Source organism: Polypterus senegalus, chromosome 1, assembly GCF_016835505.1.
Source record: "Polypterus senegalus isolate Bchr_013 chromosome 1, ASM1683550v1, whole genome shotgun sequence".
NCBI classification, from domain to species: Eukaryota; Metazoa; Chordata; class Cladistia; order Polypteriformes; family Polypteridae; genus Polypterus; species Polypterus senegalus.
This window is the reverse complement of record NC_053154.1, coordinates 184,005,964-184,028,866: the sequence shown is the minus strand read 5'-3', so window position 1 is coordinate 184,028,866 and position 22,903 is coordinate 184,005,964. Positions and strand designations below refer to the sequence as shown.

The 22,903-nt window shown below is 39.8% G+C and overlaps 1 pseudogene; it reads left to right on the top strand.

The window, feature by feature from the left end:
• The first annotated feature begins 7,661 nt into the window (after positions 1-7,661).
• Positions 7,662-20,983, top strand: LOC120539241 (annotated as a pseudogene).
• Positions 20,984-22,903: the final 1,920 nt, after the last annotated feature.

Sequence of the window (22,903 nt, the reverse complement as noted above, 5' to 3'; positions counted from 1 at the left end):
TAAAAGTTTAGAAACTGAAATATCATTAAATTTAACAACAATTAAGGTGTGGTAAATGGCATTATTAATCTCATTAAATATTTCAGATTTGATTGTTAAATTTATACACTCAGTGAACTCAAATGCTATAGTTCTTCCTGCACTAGCTTTCTGAAATATTTACGTATTTTGAGATATGGTTATGAACAGCTTGCACTGAGAAGAGAGGAGTTGGAAGCATGTGCTAAAACATGTTGCCACACCCACCACATGACAAAACACCTGGGGCCTCATGTATAAACGGTGCGTACGCACAGAAATGTTGCGTAAGATCTTTTCCACGTTCAAATCGCGATGTATAAAACCTACACTTGGCGTAAAGCCACACACTTTTCCACGGTACCTCATGCCTTGTCGTACGCAAGTTATCCGCTCGGTTTTGCAAACTGGCGGCACCCAGCGTCAAAGCAATGGTACTGATCTTGTGTGATTACTCATTATTTTCATGACGCGGCTTTATAAATACACAGAAACTAACCGCATATTGTTTATTAGTGTGATGCATCTGATTGTAATTAACTTGTAACAATATAATGGTCCAGGGAACAGCCATAGTATTCCAAATACCATAGCTGCTTTAGCGTTGTTACTCTCACTTCTTCTTCTTCTTCTTCTTCTTCTTTCAGCTCCTCCCGTTAGGAGTTGCCACAGCAGATCATCTTTTTCCATATTGCTCTCACTGCACGACTCGGAGTATTTATATCACTGTATCTGAGTGTGAATCACAGCAGCAGCTGATCGGAAAGAGAATTATCAGCTTTAAGGACACGCTGTCTCAGCCACTGCAAAATGTTTTAAAGCCTTTCCTGTACAGACCTCGCGGTTCAGAAACAGTTTAATCCCAAGAACTTTAAATGCACTCAATCAATTGCACCTTGTAGAACTGTTTGTACTTATAAGTACAATCACCCCACTGTAAACTTGCACTACAGTTATAATATCTCACAACCTGGGCCACTTTATAAAGCGCGAAATTACATATGATGACGATATCATTTTTAAGGTGAAATGCAGCAAAATATGTTTGTTAAATTATACAGATAAAACTTTAACTTCATTTAAATAATCTATATTCTTCACTGGGAGTGTCGTGAAGGATAGAATAATTAAACATGTACTACGAAGATATTTCAATGTTCTTTAAACGTTTTGAAGAATCGGCGCTAAGCTTACAGATGGCTTAACTTCTGTTACAGAAATGATTGTGTGGCGATCGGTTACTTGGGGAAAGAAAAGCAAGGACTCTTGGGGAGGCCACGGCAATATATATTAAATATAAAACAGAAAGAGAAAATAACAACACAGCTAAAAACGCAGCAACAAATTTCGACAAAAGATAAATGCTTGTCATGAGCACGAGGCTCATGAAACACATGTTTAATAATGTGCTTTAGCTCCTATCATCATGAAAATGATATCACGTATACATCTCAGTATTTTAGTTATTCAGAGAGCTGTAATATCACAAATGTAATGGACTCTGTGTCCAGATTATTTAAATGAAGTTAAAGTTTTATGTGTATAATTTAACAAACATATTTTGCTGCATTTCACCTTAAAAATGATATCGTCATCATATGTAAATACGCGCTTTATAAAGTTGCCCAGGTTGTGAGATATTATAACTGTAGTGCAAGTTTACAGTGGGGTGATTGTACTTATAAGTACAAACCGTTCTACAAGGAGCAATTGATTAAGTGCATTTAAAGTTCTTGGGATTAAACTGTTTCTGAACCGCGAGGTCCGTACAGGAAAGGCTTTAAAACATTTTGCAGTGGCTAAGGTAGCGTATCCTTAAAGCTGTATACCACTAATTCTCTTTTCCGATCAGCTGCTGCTGTGATTCACTCTCAGATACAGTGATATAAATACTCCGAGTCGTGCAGTGAGAGTAATATGGAAAAAGATGATCCGCTGTGGCAACTCCTAACGGGAGGAGCTGAAAGAAGAAGAAGAAGAAGAAGTGAGAGTAACAACGCTAAAGCAGTTATGGTATTTGGAATACTATGGCTGTTCCCTGGACCATTATATTGTTACGAGTTAATTACAATCAGATGCATTACACTAATAAACAATATGCGGTTAGTTTCTGTGTATTTATAAAGCCGCGTCATGAAAATAATGAGTAATCACACAAGAACAGTACCATTGCTTTGACGCTGGGTGCCGCCAGTTTGCAAAACCGAGCGGATAACTTGCGTACGACAAGGCATGAGGTACCGTGGAAAAGTGCGTGGCTTTACGCCAAGTGTAGGTTTTATACATCGCGATTTGAACGTGGAAAAGTTCTTACGCAACATTTCTGTGCGTACGCACCGTTTATACATGAGGCCCCAGGTGTGGTGTTATGGGTCCACAGCTCACTGAGCAAAGGGCGTTTCATTTTAAATAAATAATCACCGGTCTCGTGGCGGCTTAGCGAGGGCGCGTTGGGCCATAGCAAGCTACGGGGCGATCTGCGGTGTGGGCGTTTCTCACCGAGTGCACAGGTGAGGGACTGTCCACATCCGTGATTGTTCCCGTGGCTAATATGCTGCAGCTGCTATGGCCCCTCACTGTATAAAAGAAGCGCGAGTCGGTTGAGAAGGGAGGATCAAGAAAGAACGAGAGAACAGAAAAGAGAAGGAGACGGAGGTTATAGGGAAGCATGTTGGTGTAAGAGAGAGAGAGACAAAGAGCATATGGGTGAGTGAGCGAACGAGCGCTCACGGGCAGCTGCGAGGAAGCCTGGGTGTTGGGCTTACACCCAGGAGTTAGAGTTGCAAGTCACTCCTGCTGAGTGAGCAGGTAGCGGGAGTGACCATGGAAAGACGACTGGCCGTAGAAGACCGGAAAGGCAGCGGGAGTCGCGAGGCTTGGTGTTGTAGTCCTTGATATGGGCATCCTGGAAATCAAGGTTCCAAGTCTAAGGCCTGAGATGAGTGCCAGACCGAAGCCAGGATCGGGAGGTCTCCAGACCTGTGAGTGAGTGGAGAAGGGCAGTTGCAGGGAGTGTCTCGCCTGTTGCATGGGCCCGTATGGGAGAAGCAGGTGGAAGACGCACTGGGCTTGTTGTTGTTGTTTTTTTAAAAGACTGCTTCCTGAGGAATGTTTTAACTTCGTTTTTTAAAGGATTGTTTTTTCTATTGTGTATTTTTAACCTCCACGTGTTTTAATGGATTTATTTAATGAAGAATTTGAAAACACTGCACTTCATTTATTGAACACTTTGTTTTTGATTGATGGACTGTTTTAAATAAAAGCATTTTGCACATTTATACCATCCCCTTGCTCAATTGTTTATTACCTCCACTGTCTAGCTCACCTCGGTTATATCTATCGATGGTGTTGGGTTCAAGGGTTCCCGAACAGTGATGGGAGCATGGACCCGAACCCGCATCGTCACACCAGGATGAAGCAACTGCATGTTAAAGACCTTGCTGAAAGGTCCAATGGAGTAGAGTCACTTCTGGAATTTTCAGCATTTGAACCGGCAACATTCTGATTGCTATTGCATATCCCTATCCTCTGAGCCACTACTTCACACTGAGAAGATTGTAAAAAAAATGTAACAGCAAGTAAAATGTTGTCTAGTAATATTTTTTACCTCATCAGGAGTGGCTTTTTGTCAATTAAGTAATTCTTGTCTATTGTCATGACCATCTTTTGATTCCGTCAGTATGCCTTTCAAAAGAATCCTACTTTGGTTTTCACATTTTGTGACTTGAATTGACATGTGATTTTTGACTTAAATGCTGTTTAAAATGGTGAACTTTTTTGTCCATCCACATTTTTCCTTCCAGTCCATTCACTGTTACATTCAGCTTTTAATCAAATTTTGTAGATGATGCCATGTCTTTCCAAGTAACTTCAAATTTCCTCCAGTAGCTTGAACTGCATGGTACCATAAGGCAAGTTTGCATTAACTGAACACTCTGCTTTAAACCCCAAACACCTCTTCATGCTTGACTTAAATGAAGTTTTATCAGCTTTTTGCTTAGATATGGCCTTATAATCAAAGAAATAATAACATTTTTAAATTAGAACAATTAGAACAATTAGAACAATTAGAACAATCTAGACGAGAACAGGCCATTCAGCCCAACAAAGCTCGCCAGTCCTATTCACTTGCTTCCTCCAAGAAAACATCAAGTCGAGTTTTGAAAGTCCCTAACGCCTTACTGTCTACCACACTACTTGGTAACTTATTCCAAGTGTCTATCGCTTCTTTGTGTAAAGAAAAACTTCCTAATGTTTGTGCGAAATTTACCCTTAACAAGTTTCCAACTGTGTCCCCGCGTTCTTGATGAGCTCATTTTAAAATACAAGTCTCGATCCACTGTACTAATTCCCTTCATAATTTTAAACACTTCAATCATGTCACCTCTTAATCTTCTTTTGCTTAAACTGTAAAGGCCCAGCTCTTTAATCTTTCCTCATAATTCAACCCCTGTAGACCTGGAATCAGCCTAGTCGCTCTTCTCTGGACCTTTTCTAGTGCTGCTATGTCCTTTTTGTAGCCTGGAGACCAAAACTGCACACAGTACTCAAGATGAGGCCTCACCAGTGCATTATAAAGGTTGAGCATAACCTCCTTGGACTTGTACTCCACAGATCGTGCTATATAACCTAACATTCTGTTAGCCTTCTTAATGGCTTCTGAACACTGTTTGAAGTTGATAGCTTGGAGTCCACTATGACTCCTAAATCCTTCTCATAAGGTGTACTCTCGATTTTTCGACCGCCCATTGTGTATTCAAACCTAATATTTTTACTTCCTATGTGTAATACTTTACATTTACTGACATTAAATTTCATCTGCCACAAATCTGCCCAAGCCTGTATGCTATCCAAGTCCTTCTGTAATGATATAACGGATTCCAAATTATCTGCTAATCCACCTATCTTGGTATCATCTGCAAACTTAACCAGCTTGTTACTTATATTCCTATCTAAATCATTTATATATATTAAAAATAGCAGCGCCCTAGCACTGACCCCTGTGGAACACCACTCTTAACATCAGCCAGTTCTGATGAGGTTCCTCGCACCATCACCCTCTGCTTCCTGTGTCTGAGCCAATTCTGCACCCATCTAAAAACATCACCCTGAATTCCCACTTCTTTTAACTTGATGCCCAACCTCTCATGTGGCACCTTATCAAATGCTTTCTGAAAGTCCAGATAAATAATATCATAAGCTCCACTTTGATCGTATCCTTTTGTTGCCTCCTCATAGAATTCCAACATGTTAGTAAAACACGACCTCCCCCTTCTGAACCCATGCTGACTGTTCAGAATAACTCCTGTCCTTGTCATGTGTTGCTCAATCTTATCCTTAATAATTCCTTCCATTAATTTTCCTGTGATGCTTGTTAAGCTTACTGGCCTATAGTTGCTTGGATCTGCCCTGTCACCCTTTTTATATAATGGGATGATATTTGCCATTTTCCAGTCCTTTGGAATCTCTCCAGTGCACAGTGACTTCCTAAAAATACGTGTCAAGGGTTTATATATGTACTCACTAGCCTCCTTAAGAACACGAGGATAAATATTATCTGGGCCTGGTGATTTGTTTGATTTCATCTTATTTAATCTGAGCAGCACTTCTCCCTCTACAATTTCCAAATCCTTAGTACCTCCTTACTAACAATTAACTACATTGATGTAGCTATGAAAAAAATTAATAAGTTCTTTATATCTGGAAGTTCCGAGAAATCTATTTATTTATTTATTTAGACATGAAGTTATGAAGTTATGAAGTTCTAAAAAAATAATCTGTGATTAATATTAAAACATTTATTATGATGACAAGTTTTAATGTAAAGAGTTACAACAGATGCCAATTTTAATATATTTTCAATAATTTTATTGTATATTATTATTTGCTTTATTTAAGAATAAAGCAAATGGTGAAAAAATTAAATAAATATTTTACACAAATATTTGTAAAAAATAAATAAATATAATGTCTCAGGCGGATGTAAAAACAAGCTCTGATTTTATCAATTTGAAATTAGAAAAGTTTACAGATGTTTTCAGGCCATCAGCGCAATGTGGTGAGTACTGGACCTGTCATACTCCCTTGAACCTGAGTCTGTTAATAGTCACAATGAGGCAGTGAGGACACATAACACAGCATCCATGGTTAAAAACAACTACAACCCCAGTGCAGTGCTTCTCAATTTATAAATAAATAATCCGTAAAATCAGTGCTCTTTGTGAGGTTACAACAAGCAATGGTCAATTAAAATTCAACAATAAAATGTTCTACTTCCCTTGACTGCTTTTAGCACATTGCGTCTTTCTCTTTCTGTTTCCCCAGCTCACCCAGCAGATCTGGCTGGAGATGCCAACAGCTACATTCCTTAACTCAAGCTCTTGTTCCAACTGCCTCTTTTGGCATCTGTTGGAACTGCTCATTGCCAGACTATCACATCCTGCTGCCTCCATTGGCATCTGCAGGACCTACATTTTCCTCTGTGCATTCTTGGCATCTACTCGATCCCTAGTAGGATAAACTGTCACCCGTGCTCCTCAAGTCTGTTCAGCATTTACATACATTTACATTTATTTGCTTGGTAGTCACTTTTAATCACAGTGAATTACAAAACAGTTAAACATATTCAGCAGGAAAATAATTCATCCCAGAGTGCCATTTCCTTTGCTCCCTCATGGCTCATGGACCACTCTGCCTGCACTCCACTGTGCTGGCTCACTCTCAATTCTACTCATTATTTTCGTTTTTTGATTTGAATCTTCTCTCCCCTACTATGTTACTGAGGCTAATAGGGATGCAGGTACACTGATTTATAGACCGCAGGTTGCAAATGATGAAATCTGCTGAACGAACATGTCTGCATGGTCAGCCAATCTCTACATCAACCTTCCACAGCTACTCCACCATGCTACCATGCACAAGTATGCCTCTCCAAGCCTCAGCTCTTTTTTTTCAAAACACACACTGTAGCAGAACTTTCTCCTACACTAGCTTGGCCTAGACAACAACCTGTAGGAATCAGTTAAAATAAAAGAGAAAAAAAAGAAATTGAAACCAAAATGCTCAACAGAGCAAAAAGAGCAAGAAGATTTGCCTAAAAGGTTTATTCTCAGTAAACAAGTCCCAATATGTGATCCAGTAACTAAGAATTCTATATCAGACACAAAAATCCAGAAACCAGAATGAAAATAACAAAAAATGCGAAAAAGTCTAACAGTTCTCAAATGAACCATTTGCTATGGCTTCCAGATACAGGCAATGGAAGAACCCACCCTCGTGCAGGCTCCACACACAAAACACATGGAATCATTTAAAAAGAATACAATTACAGAAATAGCAGAAAATAAATAAAATTGGCAAAATAATAATTTGAAAATAACAATAAAAAACAAAACTTGAATTTATAAATAACACAATTGTTATAGTCCATCCTGGGTTTCATCTTTGGCTCTAGTGACTTTTCTACTTATTTTATTTTATTACCTTATAATTATTATTTTATAAATTGCTGTTGAATGTTTTCTTTCTCTTAATGTTATGTAATTTTTAAAGAATATTGTACTCATGGCCATTGATCAAAGGACAATTTACATATCATTGATCACACGGCCCATTGTTATTCAATGGTGCTAGTTTTGGTCATTATGCAAAGGTACTGTTTAAAAGGCGGGATAAAACTGCAGTCAACTGAGACTGAGGAAGTCACTTGGATGATTGATGTAACGTATTTCCCTGGAAAAGAACTATGTCCAGATGAACTGATTCAACGTTCTATAATTTCCTTACCTGGATTATTGAGCATGCATAGAGACATTTTGACTCACTTTGGCAAGAACTGCCTAAAGCTTGTACGTGAGTAGAAGCAAACAGCACGTAAGATGGCAGACTACAGGAACCACCTGAGATTCAGCCTCAGATGTAGACAGAGTGGAATTAAACCTAAAAGTGTACAGATGAAATCATCAGTGAAGGGTCTCCGAGCTACAAAAATCCTACAGAAGGTACAGAGCCAGCTGCTAAACGAACGGGTGAGACATACTAACTTTACCATTGATGTTTTGAAATCTAAAAAGGAACAGATCCGACAAAGGCTTTCATCGCTTTTAGATGAGAAAAAGCTTCAACAGGTGATTGAATTCAGTTATAAGGCTTGTCCAGCACGGCATGAAAAGTCTAAGACCAGGCAGCAGAGGAAGTTTGATCTACTAGTGGTGCGTCAGAAATATCAGCATATGATAGAGAGTGTCCTCTACAGCCAACAGAGAGAAAGATGCCAGACACAAACCGAGGATGTGGACAAGTGGGTGAAGAATCTGTCTGACAGCCAACTCAACCAAGCAGAGAAAAACGTCCTTGCTAAAGGGTTAAACTTTGGTGTCTTACCGAAACAAATTCCGCTAGTGAAACTGATCACAGCCACAGAATCTGCAATCAGAAACAACAACATTACAGATGTGGAAGCAGAGCAACTGCAGATAAAAGTTTTGGCATGTCTCAGCAATGCTAAGCTCCCTGCACCCAATATTAGTATTGAGGAGAGGAAGGCTGTCATGGCACTCAGTAAGGACGACAACATCATCATCCTTCCAGCAGACAAGGGGAAGTGCACAGTGTTGCTAAACCAGATGGACTATCATGAGAACATTTTGTCTCTGCTTAGTGACAAAAACACTTATGATCCCCTAAAATAAGATCCAAGTAGTGGTTACAGGAAAAATGAGATAGATTGTCTCAAGCAGTTAGTGCATGACAACACTATTGACCAGATCTCATACCACAGATTATACCCAGGGGAAGCTACACCAAATCTGTATGGTTTACCAAAGATACATAAACAGGATGCACCGTTAAGACCCATTGTCTGCATGATCAATTTGGTTACATATAACATCTCAAAGTTCCTGGCCGCTGTCCTCAACCTGCCTCACCTGGTAGGCAGCTTAAAACACCATATTTAGAACACTTTATATTTTATGGAGAAGGTGAGAGATGTCATTATGGAGGCAGAGGAAACTGTGGTCTCATATGGTGTTACATCTCTATTCACTTGCATTCCAATTACGGAAGCAGTGGATGTGGTCTGTAAGAAATTACAGGATGACCCCCCACTCTCAGCACCGACCAAGTGTGTCTGCTCTTGGAACTGTGTCTTCAATCCACATATTTCATATACAAAGGCCAGTACTACAGGCAGAAACATGGATGCGCCATGGGTTCCCCAGTTTCACCTATTGTGGCCAATCTGTATATGGAAGAAGTGGAAAAGAGGGCGCTATTATCCTATCCTGGAACACCACCGAGCCATTGGTTCAGGTATGTGGACGAAACCTGGATGAAAATCAAATCTCAGAAGGTACCACAATTCACTGACCGCATCAACTCAGTGAATAAACAGATCCAGTTCACCTGGGAGGACATGAAACGTGACAGGCTAGCTTTCGTAGATTGTGAAATTTCCATCAGCAATGGGGGAAATTTAAAAGTTGATGTGTACCGTAAACTAATGCATACGGATCAGTATTTAAGGTTTGACTCACACCATCCACTAGAGCACAAAATAGGCGTCATCAGGACTCTACAACACAGAGCAAACACCATACCCACAGACACAGCGGCCAGGGAAGCAGAAGAACATCATATCAAAAAGGCCCTGAGTAAATGTGGTTATCCCAACTGGACTTTTGTCAAGGACAGATGAAGGACAACCGCTGCCTAAGCCTAAATCTTTTGTGGACCCTTATGTGTCAGGAGTATCGGAACAGCTGAGACGCATTTTTTCAAAACACCAGGAGCCTCATGCATAACGCCATGCATAGAATTCGCACTATAACATAACGTAAGCACAAAAGCTGAAATGTGCTTATGCATAGAAAAATCCAGATGCAGGAATCTGTGCGTTCGCCAACTTCTGTGTTCTTCCGCTACATAAATCCCGGTCAAAGTGGAAATTAACGCATGTGCACGTGCCTACTGCCCCACCCCAACTCCTCCCAGATTTACACCTCTTTGAATATGCAAATCAATATAAATAGCCCCTTACCTTCAGCATTTCAGAAAGACAATGGCAAAAGCACGGGAAAAAACAAAAAAAAAAAACTTCAGCGAATGTGAAATGGAGGTCCTGCTAGCTGAAATAGAGGCCAGGAAAAATGTTTTATTTGGTAACTTAGGAAGTGGCATTAGCAACAAAAAGAAACTGATGGAGTTGCATAGCGTGGCGGACGTAGTCAAGAGTGCTGGAGCAGAAAATCATACTGTGACCGAATTAAAAAAGATTCTGAAATCACCGCAGGTGCCGGTGAGTTTTTATTTCTTTTTTGATTACCATGATCCATACTCATGTAAATAATTTGCATGAGTAATGAGACAAACAATCAGGTATTAATTACAGTTTATTTACTTCTAGACAATAGTACAAAAGCTGACCCCAATGCTGAGGACATGGTTCTGGGCAATGATGGTGCTGCTTCTGTGCCGACCACATCTTCGGATCCTGGCTGCTCACACACCCCTGCCTCGGAAACTGTTGGGCAATCATCTGGCCGTGTGCTGACTGATACAGTTCTAGAATCTCAAAATGCATTAGTGGATGCGGTGAGAGATGTGGCCAATGCACAATGGGATGTAGCCAATGAGCTACGAAATATCAAGGCAGTATTGTGTGACATTAATCAAAAAATAAATGAATTTGTGAAAAAATAAATGATGCATCTGCTTACCTGTTTTTACATTCTGTTAATTACATTCATTTGTCATTGTAATACTGTCCGGTGTGGCTGATCATTTGGTGGTCCAGGGTCAGGTTCATCATACCACATCTCTTCAGGTACGGGCAAGTTACAAATAAGTGCCATATTATGTAGAATGCTATATGCTTGCTCGATGCGACCCACTTTCTGTGGACTATAGAGCAGCATTCCACGAGTCTTATCCAGGCAGCGGCAACGGCCCTTAAGCTGCCCTGTAGTACATTCTACCACCGCTCGAGCCTGAGACTGGAGGTCAGTATAACGTTGCTCTTGTTCAGTCAGTGGGTTGACGAGAGGGGTGAGGAGCCATGTCTTTAGCGGGTACCCACACTCACCTGAATAATCGTGTTATATGGTTACATCATACAGATAACGTACAACTGTAACCAAAAAGGTAACAAATGTGTTATCTTACCGAGAAGCCAGCCATCACGCACAGCACCATTTTCAAGTTTGTTCCCCACACTATGTCTCAGGATGAATGAATCATGAGTTGAGCCAGGCCATCTCGCAACATTAGTGACGTGCATTTTTACATCACTGATGATTTGCACATTAATACAGTGAAAATGCTTTCAATTTACATAAACAAATTCATTCTGTGAAGGTGCCTTTATAGCAATGTGTGTGCAGTCAACCGCTCTGATTACTTTGGGAAACCGGACATTGCTGCAAATTGTGCTTTGATGTTTGCCTGTTCAACCGCAGTGTACAGAAATCTTATATATCTGCCTGACAAGCGAATAATACCATCCCATACAGCTTGCATGGCACGACTCAGTGATGACTGAGAAATACTGGATCGGTCAGCCAGTTCACACTGAAAAGCTCCTGTGGCTAAAAACCCGAGAGTGGACAAAACTTCCAAAGGAGCAGGTTCCTTCACAATTCCTCAAAGTCTGCCTTTGTAAAGCCGGCACCAGTTCAGAACACAGCTCCAAGAGGATCGCTCTTGGAAATCTAAACCGACTTAGAAGCCAGTCATCATCATGTGCCAAGAAATCAGTATGATCTCGGAAAACGCGTTCTCTTCCATTTGCGAGGTCCTCTAGCAACACTAAAACAGCCATGCCATTCTGTGCACCGTTATATTGTTACAGGTTGATTACAATCAGGTGCCTTAAATTTATGAACGATATGCGGTTAATTTCAGTGTATTTCATAAAGCCGCTGTCATGGATATGGATCTAAGAATGGGTTAACCACACAGGAACAGTAGCACTGCTTTGATGCTGGGTGCTGCCAGTCTGCAAAACCGAGTGGAGAACTTGCGTACGACAGGGTATGAGGTACCGTGGAAAAGTGCATGGCTTTACGCCAAGTGTAGGTTTTATACATCGCAATTTGAACGTGAAAACGTTCTTACGGAACATTTCTGTACATACGCACCATTTCCACATGAGGCCCCAGGTCTCGGTGGCTTTCAAACCCCAAAACACGCTACAGCAAAAATTGTTTCACCCCAAGAACCGGTTGCCCCGGCACAGACAGAGTAATACAGTTTACGCAGTTAAATTGCCAAGAGGAATGCAGTGAATTATACATCGGGGAAACCAAACAACCACTGGCGAAGCGGATAGCACAGCACAATAGAGCTACCTCATCATGCCAGGACTCCGCAGTCTATTTACACCTACAGGACAGTGGTCACTCTTTCAGTGATGAAGATGTGCACATCCTGGACAGGGAAGAATGCTGGTTTGAGCGAGGAGTCAAGGAGGCCATTTATGTGAAAAAGGAATGACCATCTCTGAACTGAGGAGGAAGCCTAAGGATACATTCTTCACCATTTTACAATGCTGTGATGGCACCCATTCTCCAGTTCTCTGTGAATGGTACTCATGGCCATTGATCAATGGACAATTTGCATATCATTGATCACAAGGCCCTTTGTTAGTCAATGGTGCTAGTTTCGGTCATTATGCAAAGGTACTGTTTATAAGGTTGGAGAAACCTGAGAAACTGAGACTGAGGAAGTCACTTGGATGAGTGATGTAATGTATCTCACGTTCTCTTTTTGTATATTCCTTTTTCTTACATGTTGAGCCTAAGAGTGCAGGACCGCTTGACACTGCAGCTGTAGGACCATCCCCAGCCCTTTATAAGTTTTTGAGAACCACAATTCCAGCTGATGTATTAGCTTATGCTTATGTTTGTTGGGCTTTTCCTTGACCTTGGAATGGTCTGAATTTTCATTTTGTATATGTCTGATTCTCTGGCTGAAAATTAAGGGGAAGTACATTTCTTTACACATAATATGAAATAAGCTTCAAAGTTCATGCAACTGAAGAAAAAACCTTGACAACTTTTAAAAAGAATTTGGTAGAGATATTGGAGCCTTTTGTGAGAAGCACAAGAAGAACCCTCTGAATGAAAATCATTATTATGCTCTAAACCTGAGCATGCTAAACCATTGCTAAGGTTTCAGATATTTCAGCATCTTTGAATGATAGTTCAAATTAAATCTTTTTCTTTTTGTGCTTGCCACATGGATAAAAGGATCTGATTTTAATAAGATATAGTACTGCGTGTCTTATTGATTTGCAATTAATAATTGTAGTGGAATCCTTAAAGTCATTAAAATAAAAAAATGAATACAGTAAAGAAAAAACACAAAAGAAGCTCATAAAGGGTCTGGGACACCCATAGACAAACTCTGTATATTGAGCACAAAAGGCATATAAAGAAAACACGCAGTAAGGTGCTTAACACTAGAATTCCTGAAGCCTATGAAAAACTCGTAATCCCGGCCACCTTAAATCCATTTGCATCTTTCCATCAGCATTTTTTGTTTTGTAAATGCGTTGATCAGCACAAGCAGCAAGCAGCCTGCTGTCCCATCCCCCACCTTGAGAGAGCTCAGCTCAGGCAAAAACTTCTTCCAGCTCAAGCCAAGGCTCCTTATCTGCATGTAAGACATTAGTATTAGTATTAGTATTATTAGCATAACATGGAAAAAAATTCTGCTTTAGGTATGTGTACACATGAAGTGCATGTATTCCAAATAACGATATGCTGTATTATTTACCCTATACAACTCCAAATCTCACATGCAGATAAGGAACCTTGGCTTGAGCTGGGAGAAGCTTTTACCCGAGCTGAGACTGGACCAAGGACTGTAGCTTTCCTCAATCACCCCAAGTCCAATACCTGTCTGATCTCTAGCTCAATCTTGGTACATTTGGCTTCAGGGAGGCAATAGGGCAATTGCAATTCACAACCCCAGGGTTCGGTAACAATGTCGTGCTCAATCATGGAGGTTCTTCAGGGTTTCTCGTTAGTAGTATAAGCCATGGACCTTCTGTCAAACTGTCAATCAAAATGATTAATGACCTTAAGCCCCCACCCCCCCTTTGTGACATAAGCCGAGAAGTTTTGTCCCTTAAGCCCCGACCCTGGCAGTGGATTGATGAAGGACACCCTGTCCCCACCTAGACCCCTCCTTGAACCCGCCCCCTTCACCTGATTGGTTAAACAAACTGTCAAGGGCATTTTGATGGATGTCTGTCCCTCCTTGAACCCGCCCCCTGCACCTGCTTGGTTAAACAAACTGTCAAGAGCTGTTTGATGGATGTCTGACCCCTCCTTGAACCCACCACCACCCCACCCACTTCCCAGCCCCCCTCACCCAAGGACTAGCCCAGGCATGTTACAGCCTTTACCTCGACAAACCCAGGGTCTGTCCTCGACAAGTCCAGGCAGGTTGCTGCCTTGGAACTGGACAAGTCCGGGCACATTCCTATCTGTACCCTGCCGGCCTGAAGGGCATGCCTCTGCCCCTGGTGAGGCAGCATCTGACGGCTGGCCTCCCCACACTTCCCAGTCCTCTCTCCAGAGGACGTGTTCTCCCTTCTGAAAGCCCTTCTGAAAGTGCTGTATAAAAAAGCGAATCATCTTCTTCGGTTCTATCTATGTTTTTAATATTAACACGAAACTAAAAATCTTTGCTTTATGACTTGCAGCTGCAGGCTTTTTCCATCTTACAAACAGATTCTTTTGTCAGCTTGCCACAGCAATATGCACATCGAGAGAGAAATCAGGCACACTGAGACATGCTCGCAGGGGCTGTCAGGGGGATGAGAGCATGTCTCGGTGTGCCTGATTTCTTTCTCTCTCGATGTGCATATTGCTGCAGCAAGCTGACAAACTGTCATATCGTAGACACGAGCTGAGCCAGCCGAGCGCAATCGCACACGTTTTGGCCCCGGGTCAGGCAACACCTGATGGCTGACCTTCCACACTTCCCAGTCCCTCACACTTCCCTGCCACTTCTGAAAGTGCTGTATAAAAAAGTGAAGCATCTTCTTCGGTTCTATCTATGATGCATCCAACAGCTGAATCTTCCATCTCACAGAAAATCCTTAAGCATCATTGAATCTGGTTTCCTAGTGAATCAAGCTTCCCATCTCACAGAAAAACAAGCAGCTCCGCATTTAGCAGCCCCCTGCGAGCATTTTTCAGTATGCATGCTCCCTCTCAATCTCTCTACACACTGAGACACTAAAAGCTGACAGGCCTAATCGAAGCACGCAAAAAGTAAGGTCAGGATCTGCACGCCCATTACTGCCGTTCTGAGACCTCCGACAGGCTCTGCAAGCGCCCGCAAGCTAGATAGGATCTAACAGCCGCTTTGCATGCATGAGCAGGCAAGTGACTGTAGACGGAAGATGTTAGGTACCCCACTGGAGGGAGGACTCTGTGAGTTTGCTTGCAAACAACTGAGCCCGCCCGTTTCGTGCACCGATCCCTCACTGAATGAGCCTTGGCGAGCTTGCCTGCTAGTCAACAGCTGTCTGTGTAATATCCCAACTCTGCTGGCCGTGTTCAGCTTTCTACCTCGCGTGCAGCCCCTCAGTCCAGGTGATGTAAAAGTTGTACTTCACTTTTAAAGTTAAGGGATTTTAAAAATCACACTCAATTAAATAATATGCAGCAGTTTCCTTTTAAATCACGTTTGAGACGTCTAAAAATATCTACCATTGGCTGTATAATGTTCGGAAACCTGGGGCTAGATAAGAGCCTTTTTAAAATACCTTTCAAATACACGGAGGTCATTTTTCATCTCTTTTCTAAAAAAATGTGCCGCTCACATAAAGCTAAGGGGAGGGGGTGTTGGTTCACACTTCAGCTGGGGGGGTCTTAGCAACCGGTGACTGAAAACCAGAAATGTAATTTCCCACCCCAACCTGCCCCGATGCAGCTGAGGAATTCTTTAAGGGCCATCTGGTGATAGAGAAAGGCCTTTAAAACACTCGTTGGCAAGCGACGAATAGGTCGGTCATTTTTTCCAAAGCACATAGTCCCCAGCGTCTATATGAACTTCTTAGAAACATTATTTCTTTTATCTTTGGATAGGACTAAATGAAATATAACTATTCTTCATGCAGACTATTCTCTTCTCTCGTAAGCCCTATTCATGATTATTATATGAGCCAAACTAGTATGTTTTTAAAAAACGGATAGCTGAATCCTTATATTTTATCCTTAATATTAATATTTCCAAGTTCATTCTCAAGTGCGTTCGTGAGCGTGCTAGTGTGTAGGCGCGTGAGCACGCTCATGTGTGAGTATAATATAAGAAACAGCATTTTTTTCTATCTACATGTACGACAATTAATGTACAAATTCATAGTAGTGAAGCAAACAATAGTAGTTTTTTTCATACCGAAACAGGTAATCCAATCAAGTAGTTTTTGTCTCAGCATCTGAAAATTCAAACAGGGTCCTCTCCTCTGAGAATATTCAGGAGTGGCTTAAAAGCGCAGGAAGGTTGTGCATTAGCTCTGACATAATAAAAGTATTCTGAACTGCTTACAAAGGGTCCCGCTTGTGAAATGCGCAATCGCTCAAAACGGACTCTCTCTGTACGGAGCCGCCGGTTTTTAAAAGGCTGAGGAGAAAAGTATTATAGGTGAAATACGCAGTGCCATAAAACAAAAGCAAAATAAAGTGTGAACGCCACACAACCTGGTATTGCTAGATGTTTTGTTTTTTCCAGGTGACCCATTTTTGCATTGCTTAAGGCAGGGGTTCTAAACAGTCGCTGCAGGTTTTTGTTCCAGCCAGCCTCTATTTTTAATTGAACTCCTGGGCTAATTAAGTGAACTGATATTTCCCAAGTTCTGTGTTTAAGGAACAATATTAATTAGAAAACTAAGTTTGCTAAAAAATTTTTTAAAAAAATGTTAAAATGTACCAAGCAGTTATATAGGAATAATGTATTTTTTTCTTTTTAACTCTATTTTCATCTTGATTTTCATTTAACTTTTCTACTGTAGATGTTCTAATTGTTTAATCCATTATTTACTAATTAGTGGGTCTGACTCTAAAATAGCTGCAGCCTTTGATTATTCAGTGTTGTTTGCCTGGGTATCTGCTCTGCTCGTTTTAAGTTGTCATTATTAAGATACAATGAAGGGGGAAAAACTGCACAGAGAAAGGGCAAAGTAAAATGAAATCAACAAAAGAGAGTTAAGCATTTAAATCTATAGCAAAAGCAGAAATATTTATAAATGTCTTATAAATGTAAAAATCATGCTGCTATGCTTTTTTGGATGTCGAATAGAAGAAAAAAAATACCAGCTAATTAAATGAGATAAGTGCTATAAGGTGTTGTCACTGATTAGGAATCTGGTTGGAACAAAAACCTGCAGCCACAGGGGTCCCCAGGACCGACGTTGAGAACCTCTGGCTTAAGTTATCAGCCATAAGTCAAGATCTTTCTTTTATTCTTTTTTGATCAGCTTTTATACTGATTTTATAAAGGTAATCTAGGTTTGATGTGGTCATCCTGTCTCCAAGACATCTTTTCCTTTATCACATTTAAATTTCTTGTCTCCGAAAATTCATTCATAGCTCATACGCTTCTGCTCTTAGAGCCAGGAGGTTATAGTGAGGTGTGCTTGTTTAACTAGAGGCAAGGGATGTAAGAAGCGCTCTTCTGTACATCCGAAGTTCATTGAACTAAAATCATGTTTTTAAAATCAGCAGCTTTAGCTCATGCTAGTGACCTCATAAATGGGAGCCAACAGCTCAGCATGCTTGTATAGCTCACAAAACAGCACAGCTAATTACTCTTTCTGCTTAAACTAATTATCAAGTATTCAGGTAATTCTTAATTAAACACTAAAGCATTAGTGAATAAAAATACATTTTCAGTAGCCAAGTAAAATGACCAGTTGCTTTAACATGAAAATAAAACATGTTTAGAAAATAATACATCTAAAAGCACCTTTGTAAAGGTCCAATTTTAAAGCATAAGAAAAATCCTTGTTTCCAAAAGAGTCCTGCCCATTTTTCCAACAGTTTTCTTGACTGATCTTTGGAATCATCAGTGCCTTTCTGATCACATCCACCCCAAACATAGCATATAACTTAATTTCTGCACTCATTATAAATGATAATAGCCAGTATAAAGTCCTTAAAGGAACTGGAGACATCAGATATCTTCTATCATATATCTTTTCTTGCAAGCCCAAGTAATTCAGATTCTGCTTACAACACAAATGTACAATTATTTTTTCTCAAATGGCCAAATCTTTGGCATGCTAATCATGAAAAAATAAACAAATGAGAAAAAAATCTGATTTTATTCTCATTACACTTTATTTGCATATTTTATTATACCTACTTAACTTTTATCGACATTTATTTATTATTATTATTTATCTCTATATTTATTTTTCTAGTATCAGAATGTAGTTTAAGTTAATTTGTTTTGGGTTCAATAGATGTACTGTTCATATTTTCGATTCTTGTTTTCTTTTTTTCACATCTTCGAGCCCCCTTTTTGTTACTTCGCACCACCCTAGGGGGGCCTGCCCCACAGTTTGAGAACCACTGTTGTAGGGTTTTATTTGTAAAACAGTCTGTGGCAGTTATGAGCCCCTGAAAGTAAGAATGGTTAATAAGGTTATAGGAGCCTATACACTACAGGGCTGATGATGATTAGTCTTATTTTGGACACGTTAGGCAAATCAGGATGGAAAATGTTTTAGTGAATAGTTACATCATATCTATTATATGTGTTAGCACAAGGATTATAATTTTACTAAAACTGTGAGGTTTTATTCTTTCTTTTAGGAAGTCCAGGTGACATAGGACAGCTATCATTGAAAACTGCTTTTCCCCTCTGTTTGTGAAAAAGCACCCTTTGTTTTAGTAGCATTCAGGGTGAAGGGGTTGTAAGTTTGAACTGTGATTCCAAGAGTCGACAAGTGTCTGCAATATTCTTGAATACGAGTCAAAGGACCTGGGTTTTTGCAAGGATCACAGTCAAGGGCAGAGTTAAGCTAGACATTATTATTCCAAAATTAAACATTGACTCGCCCATATCACAAATATAAGACAGTAAAAAACTACATTTACAAATACTAACTCACAGAGGAGATTAAAAAAACATATTAAGACCGTATCAACAAGGGATCACCCCAAGTTCATAGCACACTACAACAGAACCTACATGTTCTGTGGTATATTATCAGCTAAACTGTCACCTATTTAGGCAGTTCCACGGGACTGCAAAGAGTTGGGGAAAAACATTATTTAACATCTACTGGTATGATGATAATTAACATTAGCCGGTTATTGTTAGAATCTTATCTGGCACTAAAAGTGAGGCTTGTGTTCCTCCTGATTCAGGAAGAACATTACATATTGTAGTTTAGAATATGAACTAGACTGGTAGTCTTGATGGTAAGGACATTTGTGCCAAAATAATTAAATAAATAAAGTTAATTATGAAGTAAATAATCACATGAAAAAGTGGAGTTATAAAGGAGTTATTACAATTTGAAAAACTGCCGTGATGTATAAAAAACAGCATGAAAAGAACCCTTTTGAAATAAATAATATGCTTTTTTTACATGCACAGTCTGGAATAGTCTAAATATGTCTTAAAGAGTTCATTTTTAAATAAAACTTAAAAAGGCAAATTAAAAATATTAAATATTAAACCTGAAAAAAACACAGAAGTATAATTTAATGATATCAATTAGTGTTAAGTATTATCAAGCACCATGATCTTTTTATAAGGTTTATTTAATTTAGTTATAAACAAAATGATTGGTGGCATTTTGCTTTGAAATTAACAATAGTTTGATAACGCTTTAAGAATTACAATGCAAGACAAACCTCTACACTATATAACAAATGTTGCTGTTTCAATAGGAGTATCTCGGATCTCTGTTTTACTTTAACCTTTTGACAAGAAGCCCTGGGCAGGGAAATATACCACATATATTGAAAATGAACAGTGCCGACATGCTAACAAAATACATATAATCTAAGTTATTTTAGAATATGGACCTGGGCGCTACCCCCATGATTCTGACAAACTAAAGGGTCTTCACTTAATTGTCAAACTTCCTGCAGTTGCTATGGATCTTGTAATGGAGAGTGCAAAAGATTCTATAATGTTTAGTCTGTAATGGTCAATATGACGGAGATCTAGCACCTGTGTTTGCAGTGTTAACCAGTAATAGGACATGATGTTCAAAATTCACGTAGGGGTTTTGAAAAGAGATAGGACGAGTGCGGCGTGTGCTCTGTATTCACTTTTCTGTATTAACTATTCACAGTGACCATACTCCCAAGACCTTAGGCTTTATTATACAGAAGTACATTTCACAGACCCCAAATAAGAGACATCCATCAAAATGCTCTTGACACAAAGTAGGCCCAATCAGGATGGTGGGGTGGGAGTCTCTTTTCAAGGAGTCTTTGCCTCCCCAAGCGGCCAGGATTTGTTGGGCTATAAAAAACTTTTTCAATGACGTGTTTTGACCGTTAACAATCAGCATCTCTCCGGCTATGTTCCTGATCAGCCATGATGGTCTGCGGACCAGACGACCCCCTACAATGGCCTGTTTTGACCTGAGGGTATCGTGCCCGACTCCGAGTACTCTACGCCTAACAGCTAGTCTCCAGACCAGCCTTCTTGGCCACACCTTCTTATGCCTTCAACTGACCAGATCTAGAGGCCTGAGCCTCAGGTTCCTGCCCCTGGTGATATATATTGGTCAGATAGTTTCCTGGAGAACCATGCAGTACCTGACATTTTTGTACCTGCTAATGATGTTCTGGGGCTCCTAGTAGGGTCTGAGGAGATAGCCATTCAGGCCATGCAACAAGAAGAGGCCGTGGACGACCTGGTAGAGGCTCCGGCTGTTTGGAACATATCACCCAAGGATGCGGATAATGCAGAGCATGGCCCTTGAACAAACTGACGGACCTGGGTAAGACATTTCGAAAGGCTCTGAAGCTGGGCAAGAATTGGATGGCGGCTCTGCCGGATATAATTGTGGATCAACAACTAAAAAGTAACGGCAGGGATGTTGAATAGACTGACCCAGATTCACGCCTTTGTACAAAATGCTGTCGACAATTGGAAAAATGAACATTCTATTCAGAAGTTGATCGTCCAAGCCTTTCATAACATGTACGCTGACTCTTACTCAAAAATAATGTTTTTTGTCGGCTTATAATCATGCTGTTTAGTTGTAATGTTTTGAAGTGTTTGGTAAAAACCTCTCTGAATTTTTATATTGCTTTTGAAAATGACCAATAAAGGACAAATTGATTTTAAACCATTGATGTTTTCCTTTCACCATCGAGAGTGGAGGGTTGTTGAAAAAGTTTTTTATAGCCCGGCAAATCCTGACTGCTTGGGGAGGCAAAGACTCTTTGAAAAGAGACCCCACCCCACCGGCCTGATTGGGCATCCTTTGTGTCAAGATCATTTTGATGGATGTCTCTTATTTGGGGTCTGTGAAATGTACTTAATAGAAATACATAAAAAAGCCTAAGGTCTCGGGAGTATGGTCACTGTGAATAGTTAATACAGAAAAGAGAATACAGAGCACATGCCGCACTTGTCCAATCTCTTTTAAAAAACCCTAGGTGAATTTTGAGCATCATGTCCTATGACTGGTTAACACTGCGAACACAGGCGCTAGATCTCCGTCATATTGACCATTACAGAGTAAACATTATAGAATCTTTTGCACTCTCCATTACAAGATCCATAGCAACCGCAGGAAGTTTGACAATTAAGTGGAGACCCTTTAGTTTGTCAGAATCATGGGGGTAGCGCCCAGGTCCATATTCTAAAATAACTTAGATTATATGTATTTTGTTAGCATGTCGGCACTGTTCATTTTCAAAATATGTGGTATATTTCCCTGCCCAGGGCTTCTTGTCAAAAGGTTAAAGTAAAACAGAGATCCGAGATACTCCTATTGAAACAGCAACATTTGTTATATAGTGTAGAGGTTTGTCTTGCATTGCAATTCTTAAAGCGTTATCAAACTATTGTTAATTTCAAAGCAAAATGCCACCAATCATTTTGTTTATAACTAAATTAAATAAACCTTATAAAAAGATCATGGTGCTTGATAATACTTAACACTAATTGATATCATTAAATTATACTTCTGTGTTTTTTTCAGGTTTAATATTTAATATTTTTAATTTGCCTTTTTAAGTTTTATTTAAAAATGAACTCTTTAAGACATATTTAGACTATTCCAGACTGTGCATGTAAAAAAAGCATATTATTTATTTCAAAAGGGTTCTTTTCATGCTGTTTTTTATACATCACGGCAGTTTTTCAAATTGTAATAACCTCTTTGTAACTCCACTTTTTCATGTGATTATTTACTTCATAATTAACTTTATTTATTTAATTATCTTGGCACAAATGTCCTTACCATCAAGACTACCAGTCTAGTTCATATTCTAAACTACAATATGTAATGTTCTTCCTGAATCAGGAGAAACACAAGCCTCACTTTTAGTGCCAGATAAGATTCTAACAATAACAGGCTAATGTTAATTATCATCATACCAGCAGATGTTAAATTATGTTTTTCCCCAACTCTTTGCAATCCCGTGGAACTGCCTAAATAGGTGACAGTTTAGATGATAATATACCACAGAACATGTAGATTCTGTTGTAGTGTGCTGTGAACTTGGGGTGATCCCTTGTTGATACGGTCTTAATATGTTTTTTTTTAATCTCCTCTGTGAGTTAGTATTTGTAAATGTAGTTTTTTACTGTCTTATATTTGTGATATGGGCGAGTCAATGTTTAATTTTGGAATAATAATGTCTAGCTTAACTCTGCCCCTGACTATGAT